The sequence below is a fragment of the Nipponia nippon genome, unplaced genomic scaffold (assembly GCF_047370975.1).
Source record: "Nipponia nippon isolate SJK-2023a ecotype South Korea unplaced genomic scaffold, ASM4737097v1 scaffold_19, whole genome shotgun sequence".
In the NCBI taxonomy this organism is placed as follows: Eukaryota; Metazoa; Chordata; class Aves; order Pelecaniformes; family Threskiornithidae; genus Nipponia; species Nipponia nippon.
The window spans coordinates 7,667,558-7,687,372 of record NW_028262335.1 but is presented as its reverse complement, the minus strand read 5'-3'; the positions used below and the strand labels follow the sequence as shown (position 1 = coordinate 7,687,372).

General features: G+C 40.3%; 1 protein-coding gene and 1 long non-coding RNA gene across 12 annotated transcripts in view; one reads left to right on the top strand and one right to left on the bottom strand.

The window, feature by feature from the left end:
• The window catches only part of LOC148056030 (uncharacterized), a 178,853-nt gene that overhangs the window by 71,481 nt on the left and 87,557 nt on the right, over positions 1-19,815 (top strand). The gene's annotated exons all lie outside the window — the stretch shown is intronic.
• LOC148056031 (uncharacterized) lies at positions 4,692-18,325 on the bottom strand. The gene is made up of 4 exons (XR_015704359.1): positions 18,188-18,325; positions 11,590-11,744; positions 9,690-9,857; positions 4,692-7,402 (listed from the first exon to the last, which is right to left on the bottom strand). It is a non-coding gene; the product is annotated as an uncharacterized LOC148056031 (long non-coding RNA).

The following is a 19,815-nucleotide window of genomic DNA, read 5'->3' as shown; positions in this document are numbered from 1 at the left end:
CCAACAGCACGCATGCATGTGTAATTTGCCTGGACGGCAACTTGGCAATGCAATGATATAGTCCTTCTGTATACCTACAAAATCTTTTATAGCTGGCATCACGAAGTTACAATCATACTTGCAAAACACCTTTTTCACAATGATATGCTTCACTAGTTCCTGTTGAGCAGCTGTTTATTCTGTAGGCAAATTCATTAGAATAATTACACCATTTGGGGAATATTCAGAGTTTTGTGAAACCTCTGGGGTACTTTTTTTTTTTAAAGTGGCAAGCATTTGCAAACATTATTAGTGTATTATTTTTAACTTCAGTTTAACTTAAATTATTTAACTTGTGAAATAATATTTTTTTAGAAACCCAAATCTAATTATAATGGAAGCCTGTGCTATGCTATCAGTAAGATGTGTAGTTGGAATGCCACTGCTGGTTGTCTCCTAGGAAAGTCCTATATTTTATGAAGCAAGCATATAGCAGGAGCCTCCCCGGGTGTCTTTAGTCACTGCACATTGCAGTTTGACACCTGATACTTTATATTTCTTTCCAAATCCTCTTTTCAGAGGCTTTTATAAATCTGTAGCCCATTAATTTACCTTTATTCTCTGCAGTAGTATTTTCTGTTTGAAAATATTGCCTGTTTCTACATCTTTGCTGTCATATTTTTGTCATACAGCATACTTGACTTTCACCATCCCCACAGGTCAGTGCTGCTGTGCTAATGCACATGTAAATTGAAATTACATACACAGAAATGGAGAACAGACTCTGCAATGAAGGTCTGTGAGCGAGGTTTGGCATACACTTACGAGCTGGATGAGAAGCAGCCTAGAAATAGTGTTTAAGAAACTAGTCCTGCTCATATGCAATTACTCATGTGAATAAAGCCTACTTAAATGGGTTTGCATTTGTCAGTTTGGGCTTCATGATAGCACAGGTTGGCCTGAATGGATAAGCTAGAAAAGCACGGGGTTCCCCTCCGCTGGCTAAGGAGCGCGTCTGTAGTAATGCTGCCCTGCTGCTTACTCGGAGGTCTTTGCCTACTTACTGTCTGTGGCAAGAAGCTGCCTGCCTTTGCCAAAGCAATTAGGATTCATGAGTCTAATTAGTTTTCATTTTTTCTGTTCTTGGAATTATTGTCTGTAAGATGATTTAAGGAAATGCACAGTTGACCAGTCAAGTGCGTAATTCATTTTTATTTGGAGAATACCAAAGTTGGAATAAACCAAATAAAATTAAATGTTCTTCATGGCTCCACGGGCATTGCGGCCTTCTCTACCAGCAAAGGTCTGACTGTGTGCGCACATTGCCAGGGGATAGACTATAAGTAAATTTGTGGGCAGCTGTGATGGGTAGTAAACAAATAAGCTTGTGTCTGATTTACCTTCAGTAATTTAGGTTATTGATCCCAAGAACTAAAAAGCAAAATGCCTGCACCAGAACTGGTGTAACTGGTTTCATTACGTTGGTTGCTTGTAACAGCCTAGGACCCTGAGTGAGATCAGGACCCGATCTCTTAGACACTGGAAAATTGCATAATAAGAAACAGTTTTCTTGTATTATGTTCATGAAGAAATGCAAAGAACAAACTAGATACTGTACATCATGAAATGAAGTTTTGGTGAAGTAATATTGCCTTGGAATAATGAGTAAATATTTGCAGAAAAAAACAGGAGTAGTGCACCTTTCTAGGCACCCAGTAGGGATCCTGGCTCCTTCAGGGTATCTTGGAAGACTTTTTCTTGCTCTTTTGGAATGAAGGCATTACATATCCTCCTTAAACTGTCATGGATATAAATTTTTTATTTCTGTGTGGATGTATAAACCATGCACAATATGTCTGACTCTTGCCATTTATTTGCACACAATACAATCCCAACTCAACTTTAAGTATTTTCTAAGCACTTACAAAAACTGAGAAAGTATCTGCTCTGTCCTCGGTGTTGTCCTATCGGATATGGAGAAGGTGGGAAGCTTACTTGCTCAGTGCCTCTCTCGTATCTTTAACCTTTCATTCTCAGGAAGACCGACAGTCTATCGTGTTTAAAATATCCTCACGTTATCCCCGTACGTAACTACGACGATGCATCCTCTGGTTTTCATTAGCAACATATTCACTTACCAGCTATTGTGTCTAAGGTTTTGAAATGGCCTAGATTGATGTTTATTATTAAGGCTTGCAAATATTGTTGAGCTCAATGCTGTTCTTTATTGCAAAAGAAAAGCAAGCAGTTTCATTTGGGAGTTCATATTTCATGCACATTCAAAATTCTGTCTTTTAAGGTTTGTATCTGAAGGTTTTTTTGTCTTTCATGGCAAGTTTCCTTTCCTTTCCTCTTTATTTAGAATGTTAGCTTTATAAGAAAGTTAAAGTTTTTTAAGTGCCTTTTTGAACTGTCAGGGACCCAGTCACCAGCAAACAGTTAAGGTTCTGGTTTAAAATGTCTTTTGCTTCTGGGCTGAGGGAATAAAAGAAAAATTAGTGGTATTTTCAGAATTCATGCTGCCCAAGCCAGCTGCTAGTGAATTTTTAACATTCCTTGTTTGGTTCTGAAATGTATAGTCATCCACTGTCTAAGATTCTTTTACCTATTAGTTTGTCAACTAGCATTTTGAAAAGGCTTAGAGCAAAAAGAAGGTTGTGTGTAGGTAGAAAAAAATTTGCCCTCTGCTTGTAGCGACACTTTAGGAACAGCCGCCTAGCATCTCTTCCGTGTTGTTGCTTTTCAGTGTAATTTGAGTGAGTCTCTCACATAGCAACAGGGTGATAAAAACATTTTCCATAGGCAAATGCAAATGTAAAATAATAAACTCCAGTTTCATCACCAGGTGCCAAATTAGAATACTTATTTCATTCAAATTTGAATACTGACGAAATATAAAATCAATATTGGCCATTTTAGTTTTGAAAACATTTGATATTCTGTTTGACTTCCGCACATATGGAAGCCATGTGGCCCTAGAAGCTAAAACTGAATATCTTATGGGAGAGTATAATCCTGTGTTTCCAGCATAAGACAAAACCAAGAAATACAGAAAATAACGCTGAAGAAGACATATTTAGGAAAATGAGAGAAACATTAAGGTCTCAAGATTTTTACTGTTGAGTAAACCTGTAAGGCTTTTGAAGTTCATATAGCTATAATTACACTGCATACTTACAAAAACAGTTTCTCTCACTAACAAATGTTTTTTCACCAAGCATTTGATCCATGAGAGACCTTCATTTTGCCATCTAACAAGAAATAACTGCTTATTAAGGGAATCTGCAAGATCCAACAAATTATAGAAAAGTTTTAACTGATGCATAGGGTGTTGTGTTGATTCTTTTACATAAATGTCAAATTCAATGCATGACCTTTTTTATTAACAATGATATAAATTGCTAAGGAGAAAAATAGAACCCATGGAACAGTTTCCTCCTTTATTTATGATTTAAGAACAGTTTTATCAAATAGCCATGCCTCAAAATAAAAAACATCTGGTTGGCAGAAGTGCCCTGTCAGCAGACAGCAGCAATTACACTGAGGCCAAACAACATCTTAATTAGTTACAAGGCAGCCCAACTGACAAAGAGGGGAGCTGTTCAAAGCTAAATAAATCTGTGGCTAAATTCATCCTTTTATTTAATGCATATCCCCACACCCACTTTTTTTTTTTTTAGTTTAAATCTCAGACCAGAAGAGGTTTCACCAGAAGTGAAATTAAGGGTAAACTTTGACTAACAGAGTGGACTCCAACAGGAAATGTTAAGCTGTATTAACATTTTTGCTTTTAATTTATCTTGAGTTTGAAGCGAGGCAGGGGTTGGTCTCTTTTTCCCAAGTAACAAGCAATAGGACGAGAGGAAACGGCCTCAAGTTGCACCAGGGCAGGTTTAGGTTGGATATTAGGAAAAACTTCTTCAGTGAAAGGGCTGTCAGGCCCTGGCCCAGGCTGCCCAGGGCAGGGGCTGAGTCCCCATCCCTGGAGGGATTTAAAAGCCGGGTAGATGTGGTGCTTAGGGACGTGGTTTAGTGGTGGGCTTGGCAGTGCTGGGTTAACAGTTGGACTTGATGATCTAAAAGGTCTTTTCCAACCTAAACAATTCCATGATTCTATGTAATATCATATATGTGTCAAAGATGAAAAGACCCAGAGGGGCTTGACACATTCCTACCCATTGCCAGATTTCATTTTCAACAAAACCAATGGGACTATTGTAATAAATTGCACACACAACAAATAGTGGTTTGCCACGCACTATGTCCATCGAGTTGCTGATGCAGAGGCACAGATTTCATAGTCAGTATTGACTCCCTCTCTGGTTTTGTTTCATCCAGCAAGGGAGTCTTGAAAGCTGTGGGAGTTCCTCCTCCTCTGGGACTTGTAACACGTTCTGTATTTTCTATTAGTAATCAGGACCTATGTCGGCCAGATAGTAAGTACTGTATTTTGTTCATGTTGCTAAGGCCCATATTCTTATAATAATTCAGATATCTAATTCATAGATATTTCAGTTCATATTAAGATATAAAAAGCATTAAAATTTTGGATCTGCATGCTCTTTATAACAAATACAGATGAAAACAACCTGCTGTTAGATGGTTGTTATAGAGATAATAAAAGGCATCATTTAATGTTTGAGAAGATCAAATTAGCATCTAATTTTTAGAATAAAAATCAACATTTTATCTCATATCTTGTGTCATCTTACATATTTGTACAGCACCAAATAATAAAGGCTTTGATTTTTTTTAGGCAGCATTGCAACTGTAGAGACAGTAATCTAGAACCTGAATTCCATGAGTATCCTGGAGTGCGGCATCTTTCTTCCAATCCGGAAGATTAAAGTAATGACATTTATCTTCCTCAGAGTGTGTCTATCCCTCCCCGCCTTTTCTTTTTTTCTTTTCTTTGTTTTTTCAAATGATGAGGAAGGGCAGGAACATAGCTTTTATTTTACATTTCAAAATATACAGGAAAAAATGAATGGGATGTAGATACTGAGAGCACTGTTGCCAAAGTGAACTGGAGGATGCAAGGGAACTGCATTCTGTTTCTGATGTTGCTGATGATTTCCTGCCCTTACCAGACACTTAACCCGTAACCACCAGAAATAGTCCTGATTTTCCCTTAATTCTGGAGTGAATGAGAAGTGACCCTGAAAAAATGAAATGTGATTTGCTCGCATCTGTAGGGGAACCATGGGGTCTTTCCAGACTCTCCAAACTCAAAGCCAAGGAACTGGGTGCCTTATATTAGTGTTCTGATCCTGTTTTGCCTCATGGACGGTGAGGGCAAGAGGCGAAGCTAAAATGTGGAGTGAACTCAGAAGTACTTGATTTCTTCAGAATCACATATGGCCCAGGTCCTACAGGGACATCTCTCTTCTGTCCACATTCTGTTCCTGTTTCATTCAACACTTCTGTAAGATGGTGGGCCCGTGGTCGTAGGGAGAAAAGAGAAGCTGAGATGAAATACAGAGGACGCCTAGCACAACTTCCATTCAGCTCTGTGCTTTCTTCTGTGCACTGCTCAAGCATTTGCAGAATCAAGACTTGAGTAAAACATGCCCTCCTTGACGTGCACATCGTAGGTTCATTCCCTGTTAACGCACCCACCATCCCGCAGTACAGTGCAGCCCAATTATCTCGTGAAGAAGAGCGAAGATGACTCAGCTGCTGGCATGTTGCCTAGTTTCTGGATTCCATTTCTGAGCTGTTAATGTTACAGATGGGGCAATGTTACACGGATGCAAAGCAAGTGCATTTCAATTGTTTGAAGATGCGTGCGCAACGAGGAAGGAGCAGGGAGAGAGATCAGAAGTTTGGTGATGAGGCTATGGAAAGCATGGGAGCCATCAGGAGGTGCTTAGCCATGTAATGAGTTTCAGTGTTTTAGTTTTCGAAGCAGAAAACAAGTGCCATTTGAGGCTTTCTCTTTCTGAATGAATAAAAAAAGATTTTCCTCCTTTGATGTTTCTTTGGGGATTTCAGCTGAGGCAATGGTAGTGGGAGGAAGTTTGAATGTAAGCCTGGATACACAAGCGAGCGTGAGCCATCAGCCAAGTGCTGAATCCTAAACTATTTACTCTAATGAAGGTCTTACCCAGTAGGAAAGTCTGTCAGGCTCAAAGAGCAGGTCAAAGACTAGAGAAAGTTAGAACCTGTATTTCAGCATTCAGCTTGGGAGAAATGTGTATTTCCTCTGTGGGTAAGAGGTAAGCTCCTAGGGGCTTAATCCAAACGCTGTATTTCAAATTTTGCATTTTTCTAGCTTCAGCTTAAAGCCATTGCTTCTTCCGAGGCTCAAGAGGCGTCTCACACCTAGTCTTTTCATCTTGCATGCTGCATTTAAGTCACTTGTCAATCTTCTGTTTGATATATTAAATAGCTTTTTTGGTCTAATAATTCTGTTAGTACAAGCTATTTTCTCCAGACATCAAATAATTTCATCCTGTATTAGTTCTTTGTGTTTTTTCTAATTTTTCAGATAGGGTTGTTGGAGAGTTTTATAAGATATGCGAGTCTTACCAGTGCTCCATGCAAAGTTAAAATCATCCTTCTACTGCCTATTTCCGTAATTATACATGCAATAATCCCATTAGCTGTGTTTGCTAATGTTTTGTTAGAGTAAAAAAAGACATGAGAAAGGACTGAAAAGGGAAGTGCAACAACTATTTTCCATTTAATCTTTACAACATGTCTTGAGAAATGAAATTTTAAATTTTATTTAAGAATTTTTGCAGAAAATACTCATCGCTTTTAAGCCACTTTAATATTAAACTTAGTAAGCCCCTCTTGTCTTCACTTACCCATGCGTTCAGTTATACAACACCCTTAAACGGCTGCGCTGAAGGTGCTGGTGGGGCAGACCTACAAACGGCTGGAATCTGCATCGCCCAGAGGCTCTGTAATTGTCTTCAGTCTCCGGAGTGCAAAAATGAATCAGAAGTGATATGTAGAAACCAGATCTGCTTTCTAATTCTGCCCATTCCAGCATATATGGAATGTAACCTAGTGACAGTTCGAAAGCGTGTAGCCATGAGTTTGTTATGATAATATTGCAGGCTAAAGGAAGCCTGGTTCTCTATAACAACGCAAAGCATCGCTCCCTGTAACGCATACGTGTGTCTGCTCGTGCTCCAAGTGGCACTGGGTGGGGCCAGGAGGAAACCCAAGGGCAGCTGTGGTGGTGACACAGGGTGAATAAAAGTTTGAATTATTGTTAACATATGTACCGCTGTAATAAATCCCATTTTGATCGCTCGCATGAACACAGCATATCGCTGAATAAACCCCCTCTGGATACGTTTGTATTCCAAAACATGTCATAAGGAAAGATTAACAGTTTTGGAAAGGGATCTTTTCCTTGGGATGAAGATTTCATTTCCTTGCCTGGTACTCTTGGAAACCTTTCAGAAAGCTGAAAGCAAAGTAAAAAAAATCATAAGATGGTGTTTTAAAACCTGACCAATGTCTTGTTTAACTAGCACAGCAGTCAAGCCCAAAGGAGCAAACTGCAAGCAAGGCATAAGGTTGTGGTCTTGGGAAGGCCAATTTTTCCCTGTGAATTAGGCTAAAAAAATTTAGGAGTTATTGCACTTCAGGAAGTTTTGCAAAAAAAAAAAAAAAAAAAAAAAAAAGCTTAGGTCTTCTAAGAAAACTTTTTTCCTCTGCTATAAGGAAATAGTCTGAAACAATCTTCTGGAAATAGATTTGTTTCTGTTATACAGGATTGAAAGAATTTCACATCTGCCTTCTGCCTTTTTATTGCAATCCCTAGAGAAATGGTTAGGTCTTTCTGGTTTCACCTCTCAGCAATAGCCCACCGCCCCCATCCCACCCCAGCGCTCCTACCTCGCACCTCAGGAAGGCAATTCACAAATTGCATCTAGTGACAATAGCCTGAATAATTTCAGGAGATGAATAAATGAGAACCACTTACGTCCGTGGGACTGCTGGGTTTTTTACACAAACTGAAAATCGTGTTTAATCAGTTTCTCAGAAGGACATGAGAGACCCCAGTATGGCCTCTTCGTTGAACCGTATTGCTCTCCAATTCTTCCTCGGTTACAAATGAAGTAACCACCACCTCATCTACCCGATTCTCACTAATGCTTAAGAAGAGCAAAGATAAATTACTGTTGTGGACTAGTTCTATAGAATGAACTGTAGCCAAAGGAATAAAATGCAAAGTTAATTACTGTCTTACAGTCAAGCCGGTTTTCGAGGGCTCTTATAATGCTCCTATCAACCACCGTATAACCATGAACGATGCAGGAGAGATGTTTTCTTGTGAGTGGGCTTACTACAGCATGCTACATTTCAGATGCGTGACATGGTGTAAGAGAGTGCTATGCTTAATTGCCATTAGAACCGAGGTATTGCATTAACCCTGATCCAGAACACAGTGAAGCTCAGCAGATTTTAGTGCAGCCTTTTGAATGATAAAGGCTGAAGAATGCGCTAAATGGACTAGCAGGGAGGATCTGGGCAGGCGTGCTTGAACGCTAGCACTATTTGTGTACATAGCTCGTCCCATTTTCCAGTAATGATGCAGCTGCACTTTTGCTAGCAGCAGCATAGTCAGGCTAGCTACCTAGTAATTAATAGATATATGAATTTTAAGACCAGAAAAGACTGTTGTCATCATCTAATATGATCTGTTGTGTAATTTCTCTCTATTCATTCCTGCCTCAGATTCGGTAGTGGTGCTAGAAGTGGAATGTGGTATTGCATTAAGAGCTCATCGTTTGCTGTTTCTCATTGTTTCCAAATATATATAAGCCTAGACTTGAATACGATAAAAAATATGTTTTTCTGTATAAACCTTACAGAGCAACTCATACTTTTTTGTTACAGGTGATAAGTACTGTTCATTATTCTCCTTGTTTCATTTTGTTTCTGTTCTAAATTCTCTACGCTTTCTAACTCTAATCTATAGTTGTTGCTATCAGTTTCTCTTATTTCATCTATGCTTTTTGTGGACTTGGCTGTATGAGTACTTTTGCATCCCTATAAACCATTTATAAATGGTTTTATCTGTTAACTAACATTCTTTACGCTAGTGAGATTGCATTTTTTCCCAATAAGTAAATGCTCTTATGTAGTTTGCAAATATTATTCACATTTTTCTTTTAAGTTATTTCCTGTAAGCTTTTTTGTCTTATAATTGTTTTTGTCATAGTGAAATTGTCCACTTTAAAGCACAAAGTATGTGTATTATTGATTCAGCCTTTATTTTCTCAAAGCAAATACTATCAGGCAATATTCCGACACCACTAATTTTTTTATTATTAAATAAATTTCTTTTCACTTCTCAAAAATTCCACTATGCCAGATACAATAGTTTTTGAGGTTTTGATTGGTATCATTTGTAAACTGGAATAATTTTTTGTTTGTGTGTTTCTGGCTGCATGAAACTTCAGCAGACAGTACAAAGATTAAAATCCCTCACTGTAATACATTTTTCCTACCCATTTCAAACAAATGATTAAGACGTGGACATTTATTTCTCTGGTGTGAGGAACTGTGAGTTCTCTGGCATGGGGAAATAGGATATATGGGGTAACAATTCAAATACATGATGATGAGAAGGCAATGTGAGCATGATGGAAATCAGCCATGGGATCCTGTATAACAGCTCCTCCCTTGGGTCGTAAATGGGATTGAGCTCTCGAGCTTCAGAGCTGTAAAAGCTAAATCCTTACCTCATGAATTAAAGAACTCTTGCCTCCATTAGCCGTAGCAAAATCTTACCCCCCAGCTGCGAAGTAACAGCAAGGTAACTCCAGGATGCACGTTGTGCTAGAGCAGGTAGCGTTTATACGCACAAGATGCTTTTTCAGGAGCGTTATTCAAGAGTAGAAAATAGGAATCTGTTCAAAACATACGAGCGAATCAAAACTGAAATATGAAATTGAGAAATAAAAGAAAGACAAAGGAACACACAATGTGTTATTTGTCATATAAGTAACTACTCGGAGCAGGCATGTTTGCATGAGCAGACTTACTCTTAGTGAAGTCCAAAGTGAGCAACAGAGGAGGTGGGGGGAAAGCAGAGAAGCGCTTCAGGAGGGGCGTAGGAGCTGGCAATCGCTGTGGTACGAGATAGGAAGATGATATAAAAATGGGAGTGCAGAACTGGCATCACACTGGATAAGCCTTGAAATATGACCTACTAGCCATGTGGGCAGGGTAATATTCTAAACAGAGGAAGCATATCAGTGGCCTCTGAATTTTGTCCAATATCCTTGAAGGTACCATACAAGGCAAGAGTCAGCAATATCACATTTGAAATGTGTATTATTTGTTTATCACCTCACTGCCAAACACAGCCTGCTTATGAAGGTGCTATCAGCATTCAGCTGGATAATTTCTGTTCTTTTCGTTTATCACTGCTCACAATGATCTCAGTCAAGAACTGTTTGTATAGGCTGCAGACACAGTATGTCTTTTGTTTTCTGTATATCACAGCTGAATGCTGTACTTGTGGCTAATTGGTTCGTTTCCATAACTTACTGTATGTTCTTATAAAAGAGAAGCATATACGGTTACTCTCCTACAAAGTGCTACTGGGATCTCTCTGGAGACTTTATGTCTACTTTATTGTCATTATTTTTCTTAGTCTAAAATAAGATATTTTGAATTTCAAAATGTGTATTTTGTTTTTTGCTAGGAAGGAAAGCAAGTGGTCCAATTATAAGGGAGGAAATAGCCTCACAGTTACTTTGGATGGCTGTGATATTTGCATGTGGTATGGCAGAAATTCTGTTCATGGCCTTAAATCTCCTTCCCCTTGTGTGCACACTTGAATCGCACCTGCAGTCTGCAAGGCACCTTCCCGCTGGCTCCAGGGACCGCAGTGCTGCGCCCATCAGGCAGGTCCCGAAGGACCTCAGTAAAATCACAGCTCGGTTCTGCTCTAGTGCCTGGCCTGTCATGAAGACGTTACTTCTGTAGGCATGATAGTCAAATAAGCACCCTAAAGAAGGGGACTAAGGCATTTTGTGCTAAAGAGATGGCTACTAGCTAAAGTCATGGTGTTGCCTGGAATGGAAAACTTCAGTTTTCTCTTTGTTCCTTTGTTTGAAATGGGGCTTAGCTGGTGGAGACAGGTGAACATAGCAAAGGAGGAAGGAGCAGACTGAAGACAGAATGCAAGCAGGAAATAGGAGAAAAAGAGAATGGGAAGAGAGACTGCAAGAATAAGGGTGAGGTGAAGAAATGGCAGTAGGTGAGGGTAACACACGGCTCATCTAGAGGCTAGGCAAGCATGCCCTGTGTGCTGCTACATGAGCACTGACCTGTCCCTGTGCTTGGAAACAGCTCAGTGTATTTAAAAGAGAAAAAGAGATCATAGGCTGGCCAATCCCCGATAAAACAGTGTATGCATTGGTTTTGTTCCATTTGGAAGGGTAGTCGGTATATTCTCTTGAAATAAAAAAGAAACAGCCTTTCTATTAACTGTAGTTCTGTGCGAACAGCAGCTCTTCCCCTACACTTGATTTTCTCCGAATAATTTATGCTAGAGGCTGCAGTGAAGTATAATCACTCAATGTGCTTGTAAATAACTGAGTTTAGGTATTGGAAGACATCTAGCCACATTACCACAGAGCTCCACATGGGTTAATTTTCCCGGCTTCTCGATGCTGTGCTTGTACACTGAACTCCAAGTGCCGTTCTGCAGCATTGACACACCCGTCGGAACGAAATCCATCCGTTTTCTGGGTGCAGTGTATGTCATAATCAGCAGCAGTAATGTCCTGAAATTAGAATAATTAGAAAGTTAAAATAGTGTTGGACCTCATCAGTTCTTAGATGAGAAAACAGCCTTCAAGGGAAACTGCAGAGATTATTGATAGCGGTGCTGTTTTAACAGGTGATGCTCTTCCCTCCAAGGTTATAAAGTAGTCAATGCCCTAACGAATTGGGAGGAGTTTGTGGCAGACTGGTATATAGTATAACCGAGTGCTGTTAAAAGCTTCTGCCTTCTGCCCCAGAGGCGACTAAATATCAGTAATGGGAGAAATGATACCTCAAGGTTATAAAGCATGGGGTCTCTCTTTTGGGATCAAAAAAGCAGTGAAATTCAGTGCTCTTTCTTGGTCTATTTTCTTCTTTTTATATTCTATCTATTTCCATGTATACTCATCTCCCTAAATTGTTAGTGACCTATTTACCTGTCTGCCTATATATCTTTCTGCAGGGTACCAAACGGTTAGAATCTCCTTTGCAACACTGACCTTTCTGAAGGGGCTGTGGATGTTTTACCAGGATTCTTTGAATCTGAACCTTGTGAGATGAGGAAGAGGCAGCAAGCAGAAGCTTTCATGTGTCTCACAGCTGCCTTCCTATCAGAGTCAAGATCTGATTTCATTGCTGAAAGGTCCTATTGTTTTCAGTGAGGACTGTGAAATAGTTACTTGTTGAGTGACAGTGAATGGAAGGGCAGCTGGGCAAGCAGGGATGGTTCTCCCTGGAAAACTCACAGCTGTGCACTAGGACGGCAGATGTGAGGATTTGACACCCCCTTTCCCCCCCAGGACAGAGTATGGGAAGTTGCTGTTGTCAGCCTAGATGAGACTTTGCATGGCAAATACCTTTCCAGATCTGAATAACCTCCACTTTCTCGAAGAGATAAGTCAGGTGCGCTTTTATGCAAGTTATTCCCAAAAGAAATATATGTCAGATTTTTGATTCAGGTTATTGACTAAAAAGGAAAAAATTCTACAACATGGACAGAATAATGCAAACAGTTGTGGCTGAGAATGTATGCAGAAATCAGAGTTTTGAGAAGCAAATGACTGGTAACACGTGTAACTTCTACTTGTTTTTCTTGGCTCTAGGAACCACACTTAGCATCTTCAGTCTGTTTTTATGAAAGTAACTTCTGCACACACCTATAAGATGTCTAGCATTTATTAGTTTGTCCATAGTAGTTCAAGTGACTAGTTCTTTGTCCTTTCCAATGGGAGACTATTCTACTAGCTTCACATACATTATTCCTAGTAGTCGTACTGGAATTTCATATGCTTTGTTTCATTTCACTGCTTGTGAATTTATCCTGTTATATTTTCACTGAGCACTCCTTTTTTTTTAAGACATTACACACTTATTAAGTTTATATCTTACTGTTTGTTTTGATGTCTCTCACGTTATTTATTGGTTGGCTGAATAGTGAGCCAAAAGTTAAAGTTTGGGGCTTTCTGAGACTTGGACTAATTAGTGGGAGGATAAACACATTAATCCACAAAGTAGAAGAGCTTCAAATATCACTCAAAACTCCTGCAACAAATAAGGAATAAATTTTAAGGGAACAGTTCAAATTTCCAAGGTCTCGCAATCAAAATTTAGAGACAAACAAGACGGGGATAGAAGAGAGACCAAAATTTATTTCACATCTGTTTTGGAAACGAACAAAGTGGTAGACAGCTGAGAGCTTCCTTAAGTTGCACTTCATGTTTTTCTAGAGTTGGAGTTTGTGGGAAAACAAGAGTTAGAAATGGAGCAGCTGCTAATGCTGACAAAGGGCCTTTTGTCATGATCACCACGTTACACCCTATTGATGGGTCTTGCGTTAGAAGAAGTGAGGAGTGAAAATGGCATTGCACGTTACAGAGCAGTCTTTCTGCTGTCCCCAGGCAAGTGGACATGTCTCATGCAATGTCTGGCTTGAGAATGTAACGCCTTCACCTACAGGAGCTTCACAATTCAGTGACCACGCAGCTTGTTCTAGCCATAAATAGGGGTGCAGTTCCAGACTATGACTAACCACAAGCTCCATACTTGAAAGAATCTTAATTGTTCTGATTAAAGCGTGGAGGCCAACCATTGTGGAGTCAGAGGTAGAGGCAGATCCTGGAACTCAGGCGATGCTGCGTTCTGTTGGGGACAGAGCTTGCTTTCTCTGCAGTTGTAATTCAGGTACATGCACTGTAGTCAGTACAGTATGTAATAGCAATAGTGTTCTTCCGTAGCTTTTTTGAGTTCAAGTGTCTCGAAGTAGTAAACATCATGTTGCACAAGTCTCTCTCTCACCACAGTAAATCCTTTCCCCATTTGACAGAGGGGGAAATTTTGTTGCAGAAAGATAAAATGGTTTTCGTGTTCTACAGCACCTGGGTAGCAGACATGGCAGAATACTGATCCCCTGTGCTTTACTACTACCCTCTGTGCTCTGTACTCTGCCCTCTGCTAAGCAATAGAACCTCCTATGATTTCTGAGGCAAAGCTATTTTCTAGTAAACTTTCTCAGCTTAAACTGGTAAAAAGGAAAATAAGGCTGGTGCAAAAGAATAGGTGATTATAACAATAAGTTAAGCTGTGGGGCTCACGGTGGGAAGATCATCAAATCTTTCTTTCCTGTAACAGTGTGTTCTTATACTTCAGCAATGGGATATTTGAGAAATCGTCTAAAGCAAAAAACTCTAGCTGCTCTCTCCTAGACAGAGGAATGCTCCAGAAATACAGCCAGTGGGTGGCCCAGATTCTGTCACTTGCGATGCTGATGTTTTCAAGCAAGCAGGCTGTGGCTAGCACCTATGGCGGTGACTCAGATATTGCTAGGTATATACAGGCACCACAAACGGCAAGCAGCAGTCTCTAGGCCTTGGGGGTTCAGGGAGAACTGGTAGGAGCAGCACAAGCTGTCACTTGGCTGGGAGTGGGAACAATTGCATTTTCTGAAAGCTGATCTTAGTTTTATAGGGAGGGAGTTCCTGTTGGGAATGAATGCCATTTGCATGCTACTCTACCCTGGCCATCAACAGCCCATGCTTATTTGAAGTCTATAAATAAAATAGGACAAAAGCTGCTACCTGCATGGAGTCTGTAAGTGCTTTTAGGAAGGAGAGTAATTTGTCCTCTAGGCAGACAGACCTAACATCAGTATTCATCACTTAGCCCTTGAGTCAAATCATCCTCTGATTCCCTGCCATAGTCCCAAGAGAGTTTTTGAAATCAGGGGTTTTAGATTTAGAGAGACTGAGATTACATCAGGGCCAGCCCTAGCTGTTCTTTTGAACCCAATTCTGAACTGCTTCCAGCAGTTTGTTACCTGCCTTCCTGGGCCTACAATAAGGGACATCGACTATGGCCCAAGTAGCTGATTACTTCAATGGCAGAACCTGAAGATCAGGTGTAGAGTAGATGTCCATCAAAAAGCACAAACCCTCTAACAGATACAGTTCTACATGTACACGTGCACACACTTCAAAATATTTGCCTCTACATAAACCTACGTGCAGCCATAATGCTAATTTTGCCCAAATAAAACCAAGTACATATCTGTAAATGAACATACACCAACACACACAGCACTGCGTAAACACATACCTGATTCCAGGCTCGCAGTCCACATCCTCATCTGCCTTCTGCAAAGCCACTTCCAGCACACAAATAACCAGATCTCAAGCTGACGCTCAAACATGTGTGTTCTTGTCAACAAAAATACTTCCACAAATAAACTATATGAGCACATTCACATATTGCAATAAAAATGCTCTTCAGCATATTTACACATACAAAATCTTACTGCTTGCAGGAACAAAAAACCCACACAAGCAGTGCATACATACACACACACACACAAAAGGCAGGAATCACTCAGCAGCTATAGTGTTTATGCTGGCAGGAGAATGTCAGTCACTGAGCAGCCTGCCTCCAAACAGATGTTTGATTGTTTTTGGGTTGCGGTTTAATTGTTGGATAGTGTTCCAGCACTCACAGGGGATCGAAAATACTCCAGGTCTGCAGCTGCAGCAAATGCCAGCCTTAAAACAAGGCGGATTCTGAAATCATTGCTCGGGGGGAAACTGCTTGCACAGGAAACCTTAGCCAAGCTCTGCATTAATACTACTTTGAAGTCAGAAAATTAATCTCTGCTATTTAAAAAAGTTCTGTTTTTTCAGGGCCTTTTGTAAGTTTATCTAAGACAAGCCAATTCCTTCTGGGCAACTGTGACAGTTTATTGACTTGCCCAGGCTTAGAGACTTTATTGGGTCTCTCTTCGTTTTCCAGAAAATCTTTCCTGGATTCTGGCCTGCACTTCAAGGCTCCTGGTGGAAGTGAGAAGCAACTTATTAGTCAGTCTCTTAGTTGCTAGTCAGTTTTTATTTCATTAAAAGACTTACTCAAAATAATTGGCCTTTGTCAAGCAGCACGAGTATTGCAAGACTGCATCTCTGCTTCTCCAGCCACATAAAGTAGCAGGTTGCATTATCTGGATGTGCCTCGGGAAACAGATGCTGGGACTTGCCTGCTGCGAGAAAAGCAGATGGGATCTGTATCCAATAAGTGCTATGTCTTGCAAGTAGCTTGGGATTCGGAATGTTGTAGAAGATCTCTGTTATCTACAGTGCAAATGCAGAGCAGGTAGCTGTGCGTTCCTTTGGCATGAAAGACATTAAACACTTGCAGGTTCTTGTGACTATTGTAAATATGAATGGATCCTCTATGTGGCCTTTTAATAGTATAAACATTGTAGAAATAAATATTTTTTCTCTACTCTTTTGAAATTAAGCGCAATATTTCCTGCAAGACTGCAGAGGAAAAGTATAGGCCCAAGCCCAGAAACCAGCTTTCCTAGTTTAATCTGGCATTAAACAGTACATACAGAGGAGAGATAGTAAATTATTCCTTTGGTTCTCTAAACCAAGCCGAGAATATGCGTAGAAAAAAAAATATCCTGAAAAGACAGCCAAGAAAAGAGCAAAGAGCTTCTGTGCAGGGTCTGTCTCATTCCCAAAAATCCCCACAGATTCCGTTAGTGTCCGATGCAGCGCTACCTTGACAACTCCAAACTCAAAAGCTGTAGATTTAATAGGTGTCAGGAGCAAGGACTGGAGCAACAAACTAATTTAATGGCCCATCAGAGCAAAATATGACATCATGGAAGTTGCTTGGTCAGCCCTAGGTTAGGTAAGCCTCAGCACAGCTGTCTCAACTAGATTCTCCATTGCAGACTTCCTCAGCTCTGAATTTTGGGCCCTATATGCTTTTCTTCACCGACATTTTTCCATTTCCATTCCCCTCCTTCCCCTGGAAAAAAAGAACGACTATAATTCCAATATTTGTTCCAGTTTCTATAAACTACCACTCCTGCTGAACTGACCTTGTCCAGATGGTGTTCCTTTCAGCTCATGCATACTAGTCAGGAAAGTAAAGAATCTGAAGCTTAAACCCATCAAAAATCTGTATTGTACAATTTGGGGGACAGATGAAAGCAGCGGTGGGCCTGCCTCACAGCCATGTTATTTTCCTGCTGGATTTCTACTATGGCTTGTTTTATCTTCCTGTAGTCTGATATGAGACGATAATTTTTTAATCTTTTCTGAGGCAAAACCAATTTTCTTGTCATATGTATTCCCACTGTTGAACACAGTGATATATTCACTTCCAGACTCCATTAGAATACAAAATAAATATATTTTTATCTCTTTCAACTTCCTCCAACATTCTTTCCAGGCCTCGTGACTCTCCCAAACCTTATTCTTGACCTCTGTGTTAAGTCCTTGTTCTCTTTCTTTTCCCACAGCTTTTCAGCGAGGTTACTAAGTGTCTTCTTATTAGCATCCATTTGCTACCTAACATCAGTGTCAAGATTTTCAGCAGAATGCTGAAGGCTCCGTGCTTGTTCCTGTCTCCTCAGACTGCTTTCCGTGTTCTGTTCCACCTCTTGAACTAAGCTAAAGCTGCTAAAGCATGATCCTAATGTTGTTCAAGTGTTGGCTTTTGTTTAGTTAAACAAGATCTATTCTTGAAAAAAACACCTTTTTCCTAGTCTAGACAAAACCTAAGGGCTTTAAAAACCAAGCACAAAAGGACGAAGTGAAGACAGGACAAAGTTAAGGCAGGACAGCTATGATTCAGGCATAACTACTACCCTTCCAGCTGCTTTCCTTAGAGCATGCCTTAAGAATAATAATGAAAAACAGTCAAACAACATACGTGAGAACTCTGCTCTTTGCCTTTTCATGTGGCTGATTGTTTTGTTAAGTCAATCTTTGAAAGGAAAAACAGGAACCGCATTCTTTCCTGCACAAACTCCCTACAGGTAGTTTTCCAGGAGCATATATGTTTTTTAAAGAATTACTTCTAATCCTAGACTCGCTTTATGCTCTGAGAAGCCGTTTCAAACATGATTCCCCACATAGCCAGGATGTTTCTCCCCCTCCCACGTTCTCCCTCCCTCCCTCCCCTCCGCTACCTAGTTCAGCCGTGCAGCATTGTTCTTTCAAAGTTTTCTTGAGGGAGTATCCTGCAGCATCTTGCCAAGCGATGCTCTGCTGGGGTAACATGATGGAGCATTAATGTGATCTGCCGTTCATGCCAAAGGCTCATCCAGAAGGGAGGTGGTGTGCATGTGCTGGCTGCAAGAGAGTTCAGGGAGGGGAAGAGCTGAATAATTTATGCCTTATGCTTTACAGCCCTATCCAAGGCCCTTTTAATTCTTTCCTGTTTGTTTTTCTCCCTCCTGTGGCAGCATTTAGTCATCTCTTCACAGTGTGTCAGGGAAGGGAAGGGAAGGGAAGGGAAGGGAAGGGAAGGGAAGGGAAGGGAAGGGAAGGGAAGGGAAGGGAAGGGAAGGGAAGGGAAGGGAAGGGAAGGGAAGGGAAGGGAAGGGAAGGGAAGGGAAGGGAAGGGAAGGGAAGGGAAGGGAAGGGAAGGGAAGGGAAGGGAAGAAGGGAAGGGAAGGGAAGGGAAGGGAAGGGAAGGGAAGGGAAGGGAAGGGAAGGGAAGGGAACAAATGGAGTATTTTCTGGGAAGACATACCATTCTTCCCAAAGTGGGTCATACAAATTACAGCTTAAGCAGATCAAACCTATAGGTCTGGGCTGCTGAGAACGTTGCTTACCACAAATGCTGCTATAAGGGAAGGGATAAAGTCAGAGCTAATCTCTCAGACGTTTTTCAGATGTTAACACATTACAGTGTCAGCACGTACAATTCTTTACTCCTTTGAGACATGTTTCCTTCATTTTATTTGAAAATGACTTGAGACGAACGAGTAATGCATAGAAATTTGGAGAACTGGATCTAAACTGTAAAGAAAGGAGTAGGCATGAAGTAAACTTGGAACAGAGTAGCAATTAATCCAAGCATTCATCCTGTCTTTAAAAAAATGACAACCACCCAGGAACGGGTGCTGTGTGCAGTTCTTACTGGTAGTGACTTCTGCCAATAACATTAGGTCATATTCCTGCTGTAATGTAGGGTCTGATCCTGCCTCTACTGATATAAAGAGTGCCCTTGATATTTTAGTGTCCATGAGCTGAGGACTTAATCTGAACTAATAAAAGTAGGCACAGATTGTGCTGGGATTCAGTTTCCAATCACTTTTCTCCAACTCCTATGCCATCCATGCCAGAACACCCAGTGCAGCTAGCACCCGTGATGGTTCAGACTTGCTTTAAAGCCACATAAGTAAAACACAGTCTTTAGGGGAGACTAGTAAAACATTTTTTAAAAATAAACAAGAAATGTTCTCACTGATCTAAGATATAATTAACTGTGTTTGCATTGATACAAACATTCTGTCAGATTTAAATGAATATAAATGGTTGTTCAAAAATAAAGGAAAGGATTCTTTTTTTAAAGAGCATAGTCTGCTCTAATGGGATCTAATAACTCTTAATAGTCTTCCATAAAAGTAATAGTGTACTTAAATCTCCACTTGGCAATAATCTGGGGCAGAAAAAAGTGCATTTTAAAAATGGGAACAGCTCAAGGCTGCGTGTTCCCAGCCAGCAACGACAAGCTGAAACAATACAAGGAATCCAGATAATGAAGCACATATGTCTTTCCAGTACCATGCGAGTCAACAGCTTCCTCATT